Genomic DNA, 14828 nt, shown 5'->3' with positions numbered 1-14828 from the left:
GAGTGCACCTTTCACATGGGAGATTTATTTTCTGCTTTTAGGGGGACAGAGGTAGGTCAGAGTTTCCTTCTTGCATCAGCTGTTTCTCAAGCAACATCAATTCAAAATAATCAATATGCCATTGTGGCATATTTTGGGGTGACCCACCTTGAGTCCCACCATCACCGAGGCTTAGTTTTTTCCAATTCATGAAAAATATGCCAGGGTTTTAGGACAGAAACATGCTTAAGGAAACTCCAAAGTCCAAAAGCAACAGAAATTATGTTCTGTATAATATCTTTAGGGTAGCAAGGCATAAGGTCCTCAGGTGCGGGATTACTACGACACTGCCAAGATGTGAAAGGCTGGTAGGTATAACAAGAGAAACTGAGAAGCTCCCTACTCAAATAACTGAGCTGGATTACCTCTAGGGACCCTGTGATCATGCTTTCTGACAGATCTATTCACATATAGGCAGACAAGGAAACAGAATGGTACAACCAAAATCTGAAAAAAGTTACAAGTCACACCTTTTTGCCATAATCATAATCCATGTAGAAAACTGAAAAGTACATTCAACTTAGGTAGTAACAATTTTTCTTTTCTTAAAAAACTTATTTTCAAAGTATCTAGTTAATTTATTGAAAACTTGTTATGTGATGCATTGTGGGGAAAACTAGAAAATGCCAGATTCACTTTCTCTTACCATAGAAAGAGATTTGTATCAAACATAAATCAGCAACCTGTAATATTTTTGAAAGAGCTAAAAGTCTGGCTTATCTTTATATCCAAGTAGCCAGCACTTTATCTTACATGTGATAGGTATGCAATAAAGGTCTGCTGAAGTGAACTGTACCATATTTTCACACAGTCATGGAAGAGGAACTGTTTACCACCATCACATAAAGAAGCTGGATGACCTCATATATGCTACCTTAAGCGCTAAAGCAAAAAAGAAAAGGAGGGGGAGGAGGGAGAGAAAAATTCCAAAAGTGGCCGTGCCTTTGAAACAACCATGGAATGTAAATCTCAAGCAGTGCAATGTTTCAAGAGAATTAGCCAAAGAACACTGTAAACCTAACGAAATTCTGGTATGTCTGGCTACTTGATGTCAAGATTATCATGGAAGCTTTCTAGTTGAAATCCTCTTCTAGTAACATTCTCCCAAGGCCTCAGTCAGGTCATCAGTTTTGCACCTAACAGATATTTCAAACATACTCTGCTTGTCAATCACTGGATTCAGGAAAAGAAACATATATTACATTTCATGCAGCCTGGAAGCTGTTCAAGACGTCCAGTATAAAGTTTTAATTCCATGCTTCATCTCCTAACTTTTAAGGAAAAGCACCCCGCTCCTGTCACAGCTAATTATTCACAGTTTCTCAACTGAGCCTTCACACATACTTGCTTTTATCTGCTCACACTCTGCCTCCAGCATTCACCCTTTCTTCATTCATTCATTTGTTCAATCAACAAACATCTCCCAAGCTCCTATTAGGTGACAGGCACTGTGCTTAGCAGTGCGGCTACATAGGAAACAAGACAAATCGGGGGAGGGTCCCTGTTCTTATGGCAGTTACATTCTGGAGGGAAGAGACATAATAAGTGAACAAGTATCAGGCAAGAAGATAACGGTAACTGCTATAAAAGAAAGCAAAACAGGTCAACAATAGAGTGTTGATTTGGGTAATCGAGTACCCAAGGAAGTGACGTTTTAGCTGCTACTTAAATGATAGGAAGCCAACCCTGCTACTTCTAGTTAATTCTTCTTTTCCTCCTTCAAAACCCTCCTTCGGGAAGCACTGCATGATCCCCCAGCTTGTTTTGTGTGCTCCTCTCTTGCGGTCGGTAGCACACTAACCACACCTCCTACCAAGCTCTTACCACAACTTCCCTGGAATCTCTGGTTTGCAATCCTGCCTCAATGCCCACCTCAGACCACAGTTAAGATCCAAGAGTACAGACACTTCACATAACTCTCGCCCCTAAGACCTAGCAGAAAGGCCTCCAAATGGGTGGGCTGGGTGAATTAAGCAGTTCAATTGCTCTAAGTACTTCTTAAGGATCTTACAGGGACCAAGAAGAAATGAGGCAATGGACACACAGGGCATAGAAACGGGATAAGTAAATTTTATCATAACTAAAAACATCACAGAAAATAAAGACTGAAATATTATTTTTGTTAAAAGGACCAATCCCCTGAGTTTTGAAATGATCTGTTTTGTGACATTTTCATTCTCTGTTGGCCCAAGAACTCCTCAAGGGCAGAGACCACATCCCAATCATTATGCTGTCATGAGCCTTTCCCTTCCAGAATGTGGGTTCTCTACAATCACTAATCATGTCCTTCCTGTTTTTTATTCCAAACATCCAGCAGGATCCACTATAGCAGGTGTTTTAACAGATGTCTGCTTAATGAATTACATTTTAAGTTTCAAAGCTCACTCCTGTGGTTTCTCTTGAGCCAGAACTAACAAAGAATCTTTATATATCAACAAAGAATGTATTTAAACGGCATGGATAACAAATTAATACAAATTTTAAAAAGATATCTGCTTCAGATAAATCACGCAGTTATTCAGATAAATCACCTAGTGAGAAAGTGCCTGTAGAAATTTAAGAACCAATGGTATGAAAAAACGCAAATTAATGGATGACTTTAAGAGAAATTATACATTATTCTCTAACAAAACATGGCAGAAATTTTATATTCAACATTGTGTGTTTATAAGGGACAGAACAAACTGTTAGATTATACTATCAAGTACATAGAATACATATGTAAATGAAACTTGATTCCACGTTTTAAATGAATGGAAAAATTTACATATTTTCACTGAAAAATCAACTTAAAGGGCAGCACAAATCTTTTCTGAACAAAGAAACTTGGCTACATTACAACCACTTTATAATAAGCCCCTAAAGTAGAATTTAAATCTAAGGGCATGGATAATATTCATATAATGACTTGTGAATCACATCCTTCTAGTTATTCTACTACCTGTATTTGAACAAAAAGGCACCTAAAGCAATAGAAAATGTCACAACTGTATAAAGAACTGTGATAAATAATAGATATATCATAAAAAATAATCTGGTTAAATTTTCTCTTGAGCCCTAAACAACCAAAGAAAAAGGCAGAAATTTCTAACAAAATCATTATTTCCTACTTTCAGAAACAAATAAAAAAATCTGATTATTAGAGGACTATATACTCCAGCTTAAAATATAAGATATGGACAGGTTATTTTTCATACTCCTGTTGCCAGATCTATCTATATGGTTTCATATGAAAGAAAACAAAAAGTGTTTCTAATTAGCAACACTGTTTAATTACATTTAATTCTGTGATAATTTTCAGAAGCCCAGAAGCACTTCTTTCAGACACAATCTTGATTTCAAACAAATAATAATACAGCAAACTGAAAGTCAAAGGATGTCACACATCCAGAAGAAGTGTGAGCACTTCAGATCCAGAGCCACACTGCCTGGATTTGAATCCTGGCTCTACCATCTACTAATTGAGAGACTTTAGGCAAGTTTGTTAACTTCTCGGTGCCTCAATTTCTTTTGTCTAATGGAAAAGCATCAATTAGCAGAGCATTAGACCAGAAAACTGGCTCTAATGATATCACTTATTCCTGAGGTTGCTATTAGGATTAAATGAGAGGATACAAGGAAAATGTTCAGAACAGCACATGAGCTAAATGTTATTACCGTTATTACCATCATCAAGTTCAAAATGCTCTGCTGCGGGGCATTCCCAAATCACTAAAGCAAGTTTCCAGAGGAAAGCCAAGAGCATGGGATTTGTCCCTGAGGGGCTTCTCCTGACCCTGGAGAGAACTAACAGTCCTTACTACATAAAGTCCACTAAAGTCCCAGTAAAGCCAAACTTCCCGTCCAATACGCTAATGCCAAAGAAAGCTGACACTCCTCCTGGACTGGGAGGATTACCGGGCTGCAGCTTCCGCAGGAGGCAGAGGAGTGTCCAGAACTTGGGACAGTGGGGGTGCTTGAAGACATCCCTCCAGACTGATGACTAAGCACCAGAGCCTGGAGAGCTGAGGCCAGGGAACCAATGCCCACTGGAGCACAGCTCCTGGCAAAGGGTTTAATGGTAACCTGAGTAACAAGCAATGGTAACCATGGTAACAACAAAGCACTAAGGACTACGCCCCTTGCCCCATTTGCCTGGTATGTCATAAAACAAAGGAGGCTTGTATCAGTCCATGGGAAGCAAAGGAGCGCCAGTAATACCAACAAGCCAGGTGGTGTGGAGTTAGATTTAGTTTTATTTCTAAAATAAAAAATTGTGTTTCTACCTGAATGCCATGGGGCAAATTAAAATCTGTTTCACAGGACTTTGACTCCATAAAACTGTGAGATCTCTGAAGGTAAGGACTAAGTTTCAATCACAGTGTCTGATATGTGGTATATATGAAGAATGAACTCATGTTTATTATCACATAAATGGTGTTTACAGAATTTTCACACACACGAAAACTTGTACTTTTGGTAAAGATGGAGTAGCCCCATTTCTCCCAGGTCCTTCCTCTTAAAACTAAAAACCCTTGTACATAACACACAAAGATAGGAAGAAAGGGTGGAAAGCAGGAGGACGAGCGCCTAGAGACTTCAGGACCTGAGGAACACCACGGCAGTGAGTTCCCTGGGATTCCTCACTGTCTCCCATGTATGCCCAACAGGGTGCCACAGAAGGCTCTGACCTGGAACCGACAAGAGACAAATATAAAAAAGTGCCAAGAAAAGCCTGTTCCCACCGCTAAAAGACCAAGAAAAGGATGAGCTAACAATGGAAAATTTTTCTGGCAATACTCACCCTACTCAGGCAAACATGAATGGAAAAACTGCACCACCACCCCACTGAGGTTTCAGTGGGGCTAAGCGGGTAGACACTCTTACACACACACACACACACACACACACACAAACACACACTGTCTCCCCCGCGCCCCCCCCCGAGGAAGCAGGGACCTAATCTTCCATCCCCAGCCTGGCAGAAGCAGGCAGCGCTCCATTCCCCTCTTGTGGTGTTGGTGGGTCCAGCCCCTGAGCTGATCTTCTATCTTCCCCTAGGCAGAAGCAGGCAACAGTACGCTGGCGCCCCTGCGAGGGTAGTGTCTGCAGGACAGAGCAGAGGCAGTGCGAATTAGTGGTCCACTTTCTCTGGGAAGGTATTAACCGGGCCAAGTGAGGAGCTGAACACCTGCCCCATCTATCTGCAAGGAGGCAGTGGGAGTAAGAGCAACACTTCTGCAGAGGTGGTATCAGGGGGTCCAAGCAGGAAACTGAACGTACACCCCCCACCCGACCCTCACACAATCCCACAACAGGGAGGCTGCCTGCTTAGCAAAAAAAAAATCAAAAAGGATCCAGAGTCTCATAATATACAAATCGACCAGGATAGAATAAAAAATCACTTGTACCAAGGACCTGGAAAGTCACAACTTGAATGAAAAGAGACATCCACCAAGATGAAATAAATGTTGGAATTATCTGACAAGGATTTTAAAGCACCTCTAATAAAACTACTTCAACAAGCAACCCCAAAATGCCCATGACACAAACAAAAAATAGCCCCAACCAAAGCCTGCTCTCTCGAACTAAAAGACCAGAAAAGGAGCAGCCTAGCAAGATGGAAAACTTGTAGACAATAACCACTCTACTGCAGCCAGATGAAACAGTAAAAATTGTGACTCCATTCACACCAGCAAAGGCAGAGTGGGAAGCAGACCCAGTCCCCTGCCAGGGTAGTGTCAGTGGAGGCCACGTGGGGAGCAGTAACAAGGCACACCTGCCCCTCCCGCCCCTCCTAACCAGGGTGGTCAACATGTTACCAAATGCAAGTCCGTGTGCGCAACGCGCAGTGAGGCCAAACGATACCAAAACGTCAGCGTTTGGAGCAGAGAAAGGTTTATTGCGGGGCCATGCAAGGAGATGGGTGGCTCATGCCTTAAAAACCCTGAGCTCCCCAAAAGCTTTCAACAAAGCCCTTTTATAAGAAAGGTGAGGGAGGGGTGTGGTTAGTTGTTGCAAACTTCTTGGTGTCAGATCCTTTGTTCTTGAGGTCAGGTCATGATGTTCCTGTAAACCTCCACCTAAACAAATGCTATTCCCTGTTCTGACAAGAAAGGGCAAGGTTCCAAGGATCGACCTTCGCCCTCCAAGGTCCAGGTCCTGGCTAAGAAAAGGGGGTCCCTGAGCGGGAGCGTTCGTCCAGCACCCAGTCTGGGTCCTCCCACCAGTGCCCAGGCCCAGCTGAAGAGGCAGCTCTCAGCTGGCGGCGCCCACCCATCCGTCATCACTGAGGGAGCCAGGCATCCAGGACTCAGCCGGCCCTCAGGCTCCTCAGGCCGCCCAAAGGGGGCTGGGGGGGCGGGTCCTATGGACTGTGACCCATGGAGACCGCCACCGCCATTAGGTCAAAGAGGCGGGGATGGGGGACAGGTTTGCTGTCGCCTCAAGGCCTGGGCCTGGCCAGTGGGCAGCCGTGGCGAGGGCTCGGGAGCCCTTTGGGACACAGCCCACAGTCTGTCCCCTGGGCCCCCAGCTCACCTGACAGCCGCCATCTGCCTCTCATCGCGCTCTCCACCGCGAGGACCACTGTCTGGGCAACCATTGGCAGAGCTCGACCTCTAACCACCACGCTAAGGCTCGCGCGCTAACAGTTGTGCGGTAATGGCCACGTGCTCTCGTGCTCTCGGCAGTGTGCCCACCCAGCCCCTATTACAAACAGAGGCCTAGTGGAGAGCCCAACTCCCAACCACACCAGTCACAAGGAGTCCCCTCTCCAGTGGGTGTCAATGGAGGCGAACTGAGGAAACCAAATTTCCATCCCCATCTGGTGCTCCCTCCCCTGCCAGAGGAATGTCAAAGGAGGCCAGATAAGACAGAAGATTAAATAAGGTCGAATCTAACGACATAATGTCCAAAATGTCCAGGTTTCAATAGAAAATGACTTGTCATGCTAACGACCTGGAAAACCTCAACATGAATGAGAGAAGACTATCGAGATGCTAACACAGAGATGTCAGAATTATCCGATAAAGATTTCAAAGCAGCCATCATACAGAGAAGTCTAAAGGAAATTTTAATTTCATATCACTTAATGAAAATATATCAAAATATGTGGGATGCAGCCAAAGCAATACTAAGAGAGAAATTTATAGCACTAAATCCATATGTTAGAAAAGAAGAAAGGTCTCAAATCAATAATCTAAATTCTTACCTCTACACTAGAAAAAGAAAATAAACCCAAAGCAACATGGAAAGAAATAATAAAGATAAAAGCAGAAAGCAATGAAATTTCAAAGAGGAAAATGACTGAAAAAAAATCAATGAAGCAAAATCTGTTTCCACAAAAAAATTGATAAAGTTGATTAACCTCTACGAAGACTGATAAAGATTTTTAAAAAGAGAGAAGACAAAAATCATCAGTATCAGGAATGAAATAGGGGAGATGCCTACAATCCTGTAGCCATTCAAAGGATAGTAAAGAAATACCACAAATTTTACACTCATAAATTTGACAACTTACAAAAAAATGGGCCAATTCCTTGAAAACCACAAGCTACCAAAACTTAACCAAGATGAAATAAACAATAGTCAGAAAATTATTAAATACAGTGAATTTGTAATTTTAGAGTTTCCAATAAAAGAACTCTTCAGGCTCTGATGGGTTCACTGGAGAATTCTGCCAAGCATTTAAAGACGAATCAGCATCAATTTTACATAATCTCTTCCAGAAATTAGAAGAGGAAGAAACACTTCTTAGCTCATTTTATGAGGCTACTACTATGTGGATACCCAAACCCTGTCAGACAGCACAAAAAATGGAAACTACAGACTGATATCGCTCATGAACTCAGGCACAAAAATCCTCAAAATATTAGCAAATCAAATCCAGCGATATATAAAAAGAAGTATGCATCATGACCAAGTTGGATTTATTCCAGATATGCAAGGCTGATTCAATATTTGAAAACCATATCAACATGGTAAAGAAGGAAAATCATGCAACAGAAGAATCTGACAAAATCCAACACCCATTCGTGATTAAAAAAAAAAAAGAAACTCTCTGGCAAGCTAAGAATGGAAGGTAATTTCCTAAACTTGATAAATATCATCCACAAAACCCTACCGCTAACATCATATTTAATGGTGAAAGACAATGCTTTTTCCCTAAGATTGCAAACAAGACAAGAAAGTCTGCTCTAATCATTGTTACTTAACACAGTATTGTAAGTTCTTATCAGAGTAATAAGCGAAGAAAAAGAAATAAAAAGCAAACACACTGTAAACAAAGGAATAAAATGGACACAATTTGCAGATGACATGATTGTCTACATATAGAATCCCAAGGAATCCACCAAAAAACTCCTAGAACTAGTGAGTTTAGCAAGATTGTAGGATACAAGATAAACACACAAAAATCAATCACATTTCTATATACAAACTATAAAAATGTGGAGACAGAAATTAGAAGCAAAATACCATTTACAATTGCTCCAAGGAAATGAAATATAAACCTAAAAAAATAGCTATAGGATCTGTATCCTGAAAATTATAAAATGTTAATGAAAAAAATTGAAGAGAACCTAAATAAATTGAGAAACATACTGTACTCATGTATCAGAAGACTCAACAAGATGCCAATTCTCCCCAAAATGATGTATAAATTTAAAGTAATTCCTATCAAAATCCCAGCAAGTGTTTTGTAGATATAGGAAAGATTATTGTAAAACAGAAATTGAAAGGCCATATGACCTGGAATAGCTAAAGAAATTTCGAAAAAGCAGAATAAGGTGGGAGGAATCACTATATCTGATGTTGAGGCTTGCTACAGAGCTACATATCAGTAGTCAAGACACCATGATACTGGCAGAAGGATAAACACATCGATCAATGGGACACCTCAGAGAACCCAGAAATAAAGCCACGCGATTATGCTCAACTGATTTTTGCCTGCAAAAGAAATTCAATGGAGGAAGGAGAGACTTTTCAACAAGTGGTGCTATAGCAACTGGTCATCCACAAGCCAAAAAACAAAAAGCCTCAACCTACATCTCTCAAACAACTTATACAAAAATTAACTCAAAATGGATCATGGACTTAAATGCAAAATGTAAATCTATAAAATTTTAGAAGCAAACAAAGGAGAAAATCTTTAGGATAAAGGACTAGACAAAGAGTTCTTAGACTTACCACCAAAAATACAATACATACAAGGAAAAAAATTGTTAAATCACCTCATCAAAATTAAAATATTCTGCTCTGTGAAAGACCCTATTAATAAGCAATGAAGACAAGCTACAAGCTGAAGAAAATATTTTCAAACATATCCAACAAAGGATTTTAATCCAGAATATATATATTTTAAAAACTCCTTAAACTGAACAGTAATAAAACAAACATTCAACTAGAAAATGGACAAAAGACACAAAAAGATATTTCACTGAAGAGGATACAGAGATGCCAAATAAGCACATGAAAAGATATTCAACATTATTAGCCATTACAGAAATGCAAATTTAAACTACCATGAGATCACCTACATACCTATCAGAATGGCTAAAATAAAAAATAGTGATAATACCAAATGCTGGTGAGCACATGGAGAAACGAGACCAGTCATACATTGCTGATGGGAATAGAAACCACTCTGGAAAAAGAGTATGCTAGTTTCTTACAAAACTATATGCTCATTTAGCATACAACTCAGCAATTACACTCTTAGGCATTTATTCCAGGGAAATGAAAACACATTCACAAAGAAACCTGTACATGAATGTTCAAAGCAGTTTTATTTGTAATAGCCAAAAACTAGAAACAACCTGAAGGTCCTTCAATAGGTGAATAAACCGTGACACCGCCACTCTGTGGAATACTACTCAGCAATAAAAAAGGAACAAACTATTGGTCCACACAAAAACTTGGATGGGTTGCAAGGGAGTTAAGCTGAGTGAAAAAGGCCAATCTCAAATGGTTATATACTATATCATTATATTTAAATAGCATTCTTGAAATGACAAAATTACAGAGATAAACAGATCAGTGGTTGCCAGAGGACAGATAGAGGGGAAGGGAGGGATGCAGCTGTGGCTATAAAAAGATTGCATAAGGAATCCTGGTGATGAAACTGTTCTATATCTTGACTGTGGTGGTCACATGAATCTACACAAGTGATAGAACTACACACACACACACACACACACACACAAGTGCACGTAAAATTGGTGAAAGCTGAGTAAGGTCCATGGATTATATCAATGTCAGTTTTCTGGTTATGATATTCTGCTATAATTATGTAAGATATTACTATTGGGAGAAATGAGTTGAAGGATATATGGAATCTATTATTTCTTATAATTGCATGTGAATCTGTATCTCAAGATAAAAATTTAAAGAAAATCAAGCAAGCAATAGGTGAAAATTAATGTGAAACAGGAAGTGAGGGTGGCAGTGTCCAATCTAATTCCAAGGTTTCAAGAGTTTTGCAGTCTTCCACAGAAACACACACCCCATTAGAAAATAATAGTGATTCTTCCTCAAGAAAAGGTTTGTGAGGAGGAAATGTGAAACACTCTTGACTAAACCAAGAGAATGGGTTTTCCAAATGAGACTGTCAGAGCAAGATGCAGTCAGATGGATTGGCAGGCTTAATGCTGTCCCCAGCTTCACCTTCCCCGGGTGCCGTTGGGTGGAAGGAAGCTTCTGATGAAGAGTAGATCAGTTAGAAGAAAAACAAAGAAGCTACATTTTTTTGCACATCTGCAAGTAGTAAGTATATCCGTGATCCTGCTACATATAATTAAAAATGCTAATACTAAAACCTTCTCTAACATAGTCTCCACAATTCCATCTCCAAAAATCTATTCTCACGTATTTTGCTTAGATAAAGATGTACCAGTGAAGAATTCAAAAGACTAGGAAGATCAGTGCAGCCAGAAGCTCTCAGAGAAGGCAGTGATGCAGATTGCTCTCTTAAAACTTTATTGAACAAAGAACACTCTCTAGAATATATGATGGGCTAGGTCTACATTGCATGCAATAAAGCTGAACATGACAGTAGTTCAATGTGAAATGTTAAACAAATTAGTATTTCTCACTGTACAAAACTGCTTATGTAGCTGCCATGCAAGAATAAAGTATTAAGCTCAGCATTTTCACCAATCATCTGTGATGAGCTTTAAAAAAGACATTTGAAGAAATGGTTAGATTTCTTTGGTATATATTTCAAACAAATTAGTTACATGGATAATACTCAAACCTCTTTCAACCTCTCTTGCATTCCAAATAAAATCTTAGGACAAATATCAAAAATGCTTGCCACACCAAAAGACAGACTGTCAAACTCAAAAGAATATAAGTTCTGAAATAATGTTTATTCAGTAGGGTTTATTAAATTGGATAAAGGCAAGAACTGTCAGTTACTGCAAAATTCAGGTAAGAACACTTAGTAGTCCAGCTCTAAGCATTTCTTTTAAATTTCTCACATTAATGAGTTCTGTTTATAGTACTAAAATTCTATCATTCAACCATCAATGATTACATTTCAGAAAAAGGAAATCATTTGTGACATCGTTCTACAAAAGAGAAAAAATTATAATGAATAGAACCAGTATCTAATAGGATACACTAGGGGTGGGGGGGGGGTTAGGAAAAAAACAGTGCTTTATTTTCACAGTAGAAATTATGTAATGCAAACATCATTTTGACCCACACCAAAAAGTCCACGAGAAAAGCTCAAATTTGAACACTGTGAGCATTATTTTAAAATCTATGTTTGTGAGTTTATACTGCATCTGTTTATACCAATACGTGGCAAATATCTATCACTTTCACATACACTGAACCATTCTAGGGGAATATGGGAGAGAAAAAGGCCTTACTTATGCATCACCTAGTGCAACTTTTACTTAGAATGCAAGCTGAGTCAACCATTTTAAATATGAACATGTATCCCTGTTAATCCCTCTCTCTCCATCCTTCTATCCCAGACACCTCAAAAGAACCGTGGTAGTCTAACGTCTTTGTATCTGCTAAGCCTCACCACTGAGGTTGTTGAGTACCACCTCCACTGAAACAAAAGTATACTGTCTATTGCACTTTCCTTTTCTTTAACAATTGAGCAGAATTGTAATGCTTTCAACCACGTGTGTAGATTTCTAGGTCATTTACACTGCTGCTGGCATGACTGCTCGCTCTGCAGAACTGCTGCTGGGCTGCAATGGCCAGTGTCTAGTAGCTAGATTTTTTTTAGAATTCCGCTTGTCAACAGGGAAATCAAAAAGCTGTGTATGTGAGTTAGAAACGGTGCTTCCTGCCTGTCCCATTCGAACTGGCTATGTGCTGTAATTAGCAGGGTTCTGCTCACTTCCTTGTTTGCTGTAACTGTCGCAGGAAGAACTGTTTCTGTCTCCAGGAACCAGCTTGTCCCTGTGAAGGGACATGGTGGAGAGAGCAACAGTTGATAAGGAGCCATTGGAGGGGCTTGGCAGACCAGATGTATTGTGGTAAGGCTCACGCTCTGGATTCTTCACATGGTCTTTAATGCTCTCAAGAAAGACACAGAAAAGCTCTATGATATTCAAGGCAAGAGACACCAAGGACACCAGCGGCATGAAGAGGATGAAGATGCTTTTCTCTGTGGGGCGAGAGAGGAAGCAGTCCACCTGACGTGGCAGGGGTCTCGCTTGCAAGTGTAAACCGCATTCAGGCGGAAGCCATAGATGTACCACTGGCTCAGCAGGAAAGCCACCTCAAAGACTATCTTGAAGAAGAAACAGATGGTATAGGTTCACAGCAAGCCCCTCCTCATTTTCACCTTCCCATGTTCTTCAATGCCATACTTGAACTTCTTGATTTCAATTTCCTCCAAGTGCACCTCCACTCTAGCACCATCGGTTGGGGCAACTTTGAGTTGCTCCTCTTTCTTGTTCAACTTCTCATCCTTTCGCATTACACAGATCACGTGTGCTAGGTACAGAAGTGTGGGGACAGATGCAAATACAATCTGAAGGACCCAGAAGCACACGTGAGAGATTGGGAAGGACTTATCGTAGCAGACGTTTTCACAACCAGGCTGTCGAGTGTTACAACAAAAGGCAAACTACTCATCATCCCAGGTTAACTCAACTGCTGTACCCAGTAGCAGGATTCAGAAAATGAAAAGGACTGAGAGCCATACCTTCCCTCCAGCTGCGGAGTAAGCTTGAACCCTGTCGAGGAGTTAGCCTAAGGCACTCCAGTCACTCATGCTGCCTGTTTGCTGTTCTTTCCCTTAAAAGTGAAGTAGGCACGCCAAGTGACTGCACTCCTTAGAGGACGAAGTAAAATGAAAAAGCAACTTCAAGAACTCAAAACTGTCTAAAGCTCACAAGTCTGCTACTATTTGGTACCTTCCTCATTCTTCCCCCTAATGAAAGGCAATTGCTGATACCTGATAAAAGCTTATGTAGATTCATTTTTCATACATGGTGAGTAAATACTCTTAAATAAGGATGTACATATATTGATAATGGGACAATTTACAGAAATAGGGGAACAAAATAGACACATTTAAATATCTTCAATTCCAGAATAAGGCAATCTCCAAAGATTAAAAACTCAAACACAGACACTGAATTAAAAATTTACATGTATATACTGACTGATTCATCTTCAGACTTTTCAGGGCCATCATCTCCCAAACAGATAATGATATTCATCTAAGCATTATTTATGGAGTGCCTACTAGATGCCAGGTACTGTACTAGGCACTGGTTCCTACTGTGATTCCTTTGGAACTCACAATCAACTAGCGGAACAGATAATCAAAAGCACAGTATTTTATTGATTTTTTAATTACAATTAATTGTAAGATAAACCATTATTTTATTTACCATTCAGAAAGCAATCAAGGTATCCAGGGTAAGATGTGCCCCAATTTCAGAAATGTGGGGGTAAATGTATATCTTAGAATCAATGAAAAAGGCTAAGTGAGTAAGTGAATATACAATTGCAAATTTAAATAAGTGCCAAGAAGGAAACAAATAGGCACCAACAGAGATTACCACAAGGAAACCCAGATTAGAATGTATAGAGTCAGCCAAGCAAAGACTGGAAAAACCGCTGCATGTGAAGCAGCAGCATGGGCAAAAATTTGAAGAGGGAAGGACTCACTGTACTCAAGGAGCTAGCTCAAAAGCACGCAGCAGGGTTACCAGGTAGTAGGCAGAGGCAGCAGAATGGTGCCAGAGGGGGCTACCTCAGGCATCTGCTTGGCAGTAGCAGAGAATCCCAGAGGCAGAAACTGAAATTACACTGTGAGGCTGGGGCAAGATTGAGGCCATTGGAGAAATTATTAATGGCAGTTCAGGAGCTCTAGGGGACAGTGGGAGGGTTGTGGGAGGAACCAGGATGTAAAAGAGGGATGTACAGATCAGTACAGAGACAAGGGTTCTGGGCTAATGGACGGCCAGTGAGTTTCGGTGGTGACAGAAAGTAAAAGAGGATGTCAAGAATCATGGGTCTGGGCTTCCCTGGTAGCGCAGTGGTTAAGAATCTGCCTGCCAATGCAGGGGACAGGGGTTCGAGCCCTGGCTCGGGAAGATCCCACATGCCGCAGAGCAACTAAGCCCGTGCGTCACAACTACCGAAGCCCGTGTGCCGAGAGCCCGCGCACTGCAATGAAGAGTAGCCCCCGATCTCTGCAACCAGAGAAAGCCCGCGCACAGCAATGAAGACCCAATGTAGCCAAAGATAAAAATTTAAAAAATAAATTAATTTTTTTTTAAAAAAGAAAAGAATCATGGGTCTGATCCTGAGAGTCTCTGGAGAGGGAA

At 40.6% G+C, this 14828-nt stretch overlaps 1 protein-coding gene and 1 pseudogene across 6 annotated transcripts in view; both read right to left on the bottom strand.

The window, feature by feature from the left end:
- CDKL5 (cyclin dependent kinase like 5) overlaps positions 1-14828 on the bottom strand; it is a 250077-nt gene that overhangs the window by 90816 nt on the left and 144433 nt on the right. The window lies entirely within an intron of this gene.
- On the bottom strand, positions 11727-13672 carry LOC307180072 (gap junction alpha-1 protein-like; annotated as a pseudogene). The gene has a single exon. The product of its transcript is annotated as a gap junction alpha-1 protein-like (transcript).

The sequence above is a fragment of the Stenella coeruleoalba genome (genome assembly GCF_951394435.1).
Source record: "Stenella coeruleoalba genome assembly, chromosome: X".
NCBI classification, from domain to species: Eukaryota; Metazoa; Chordata; class Mammalia; order Artiodactyla; family Delphinidae; genus Stenella; species Stenella coeruleoalba.
This window is presented reverse-complemented; position numbering and strand designations above follow the sequence as displayed.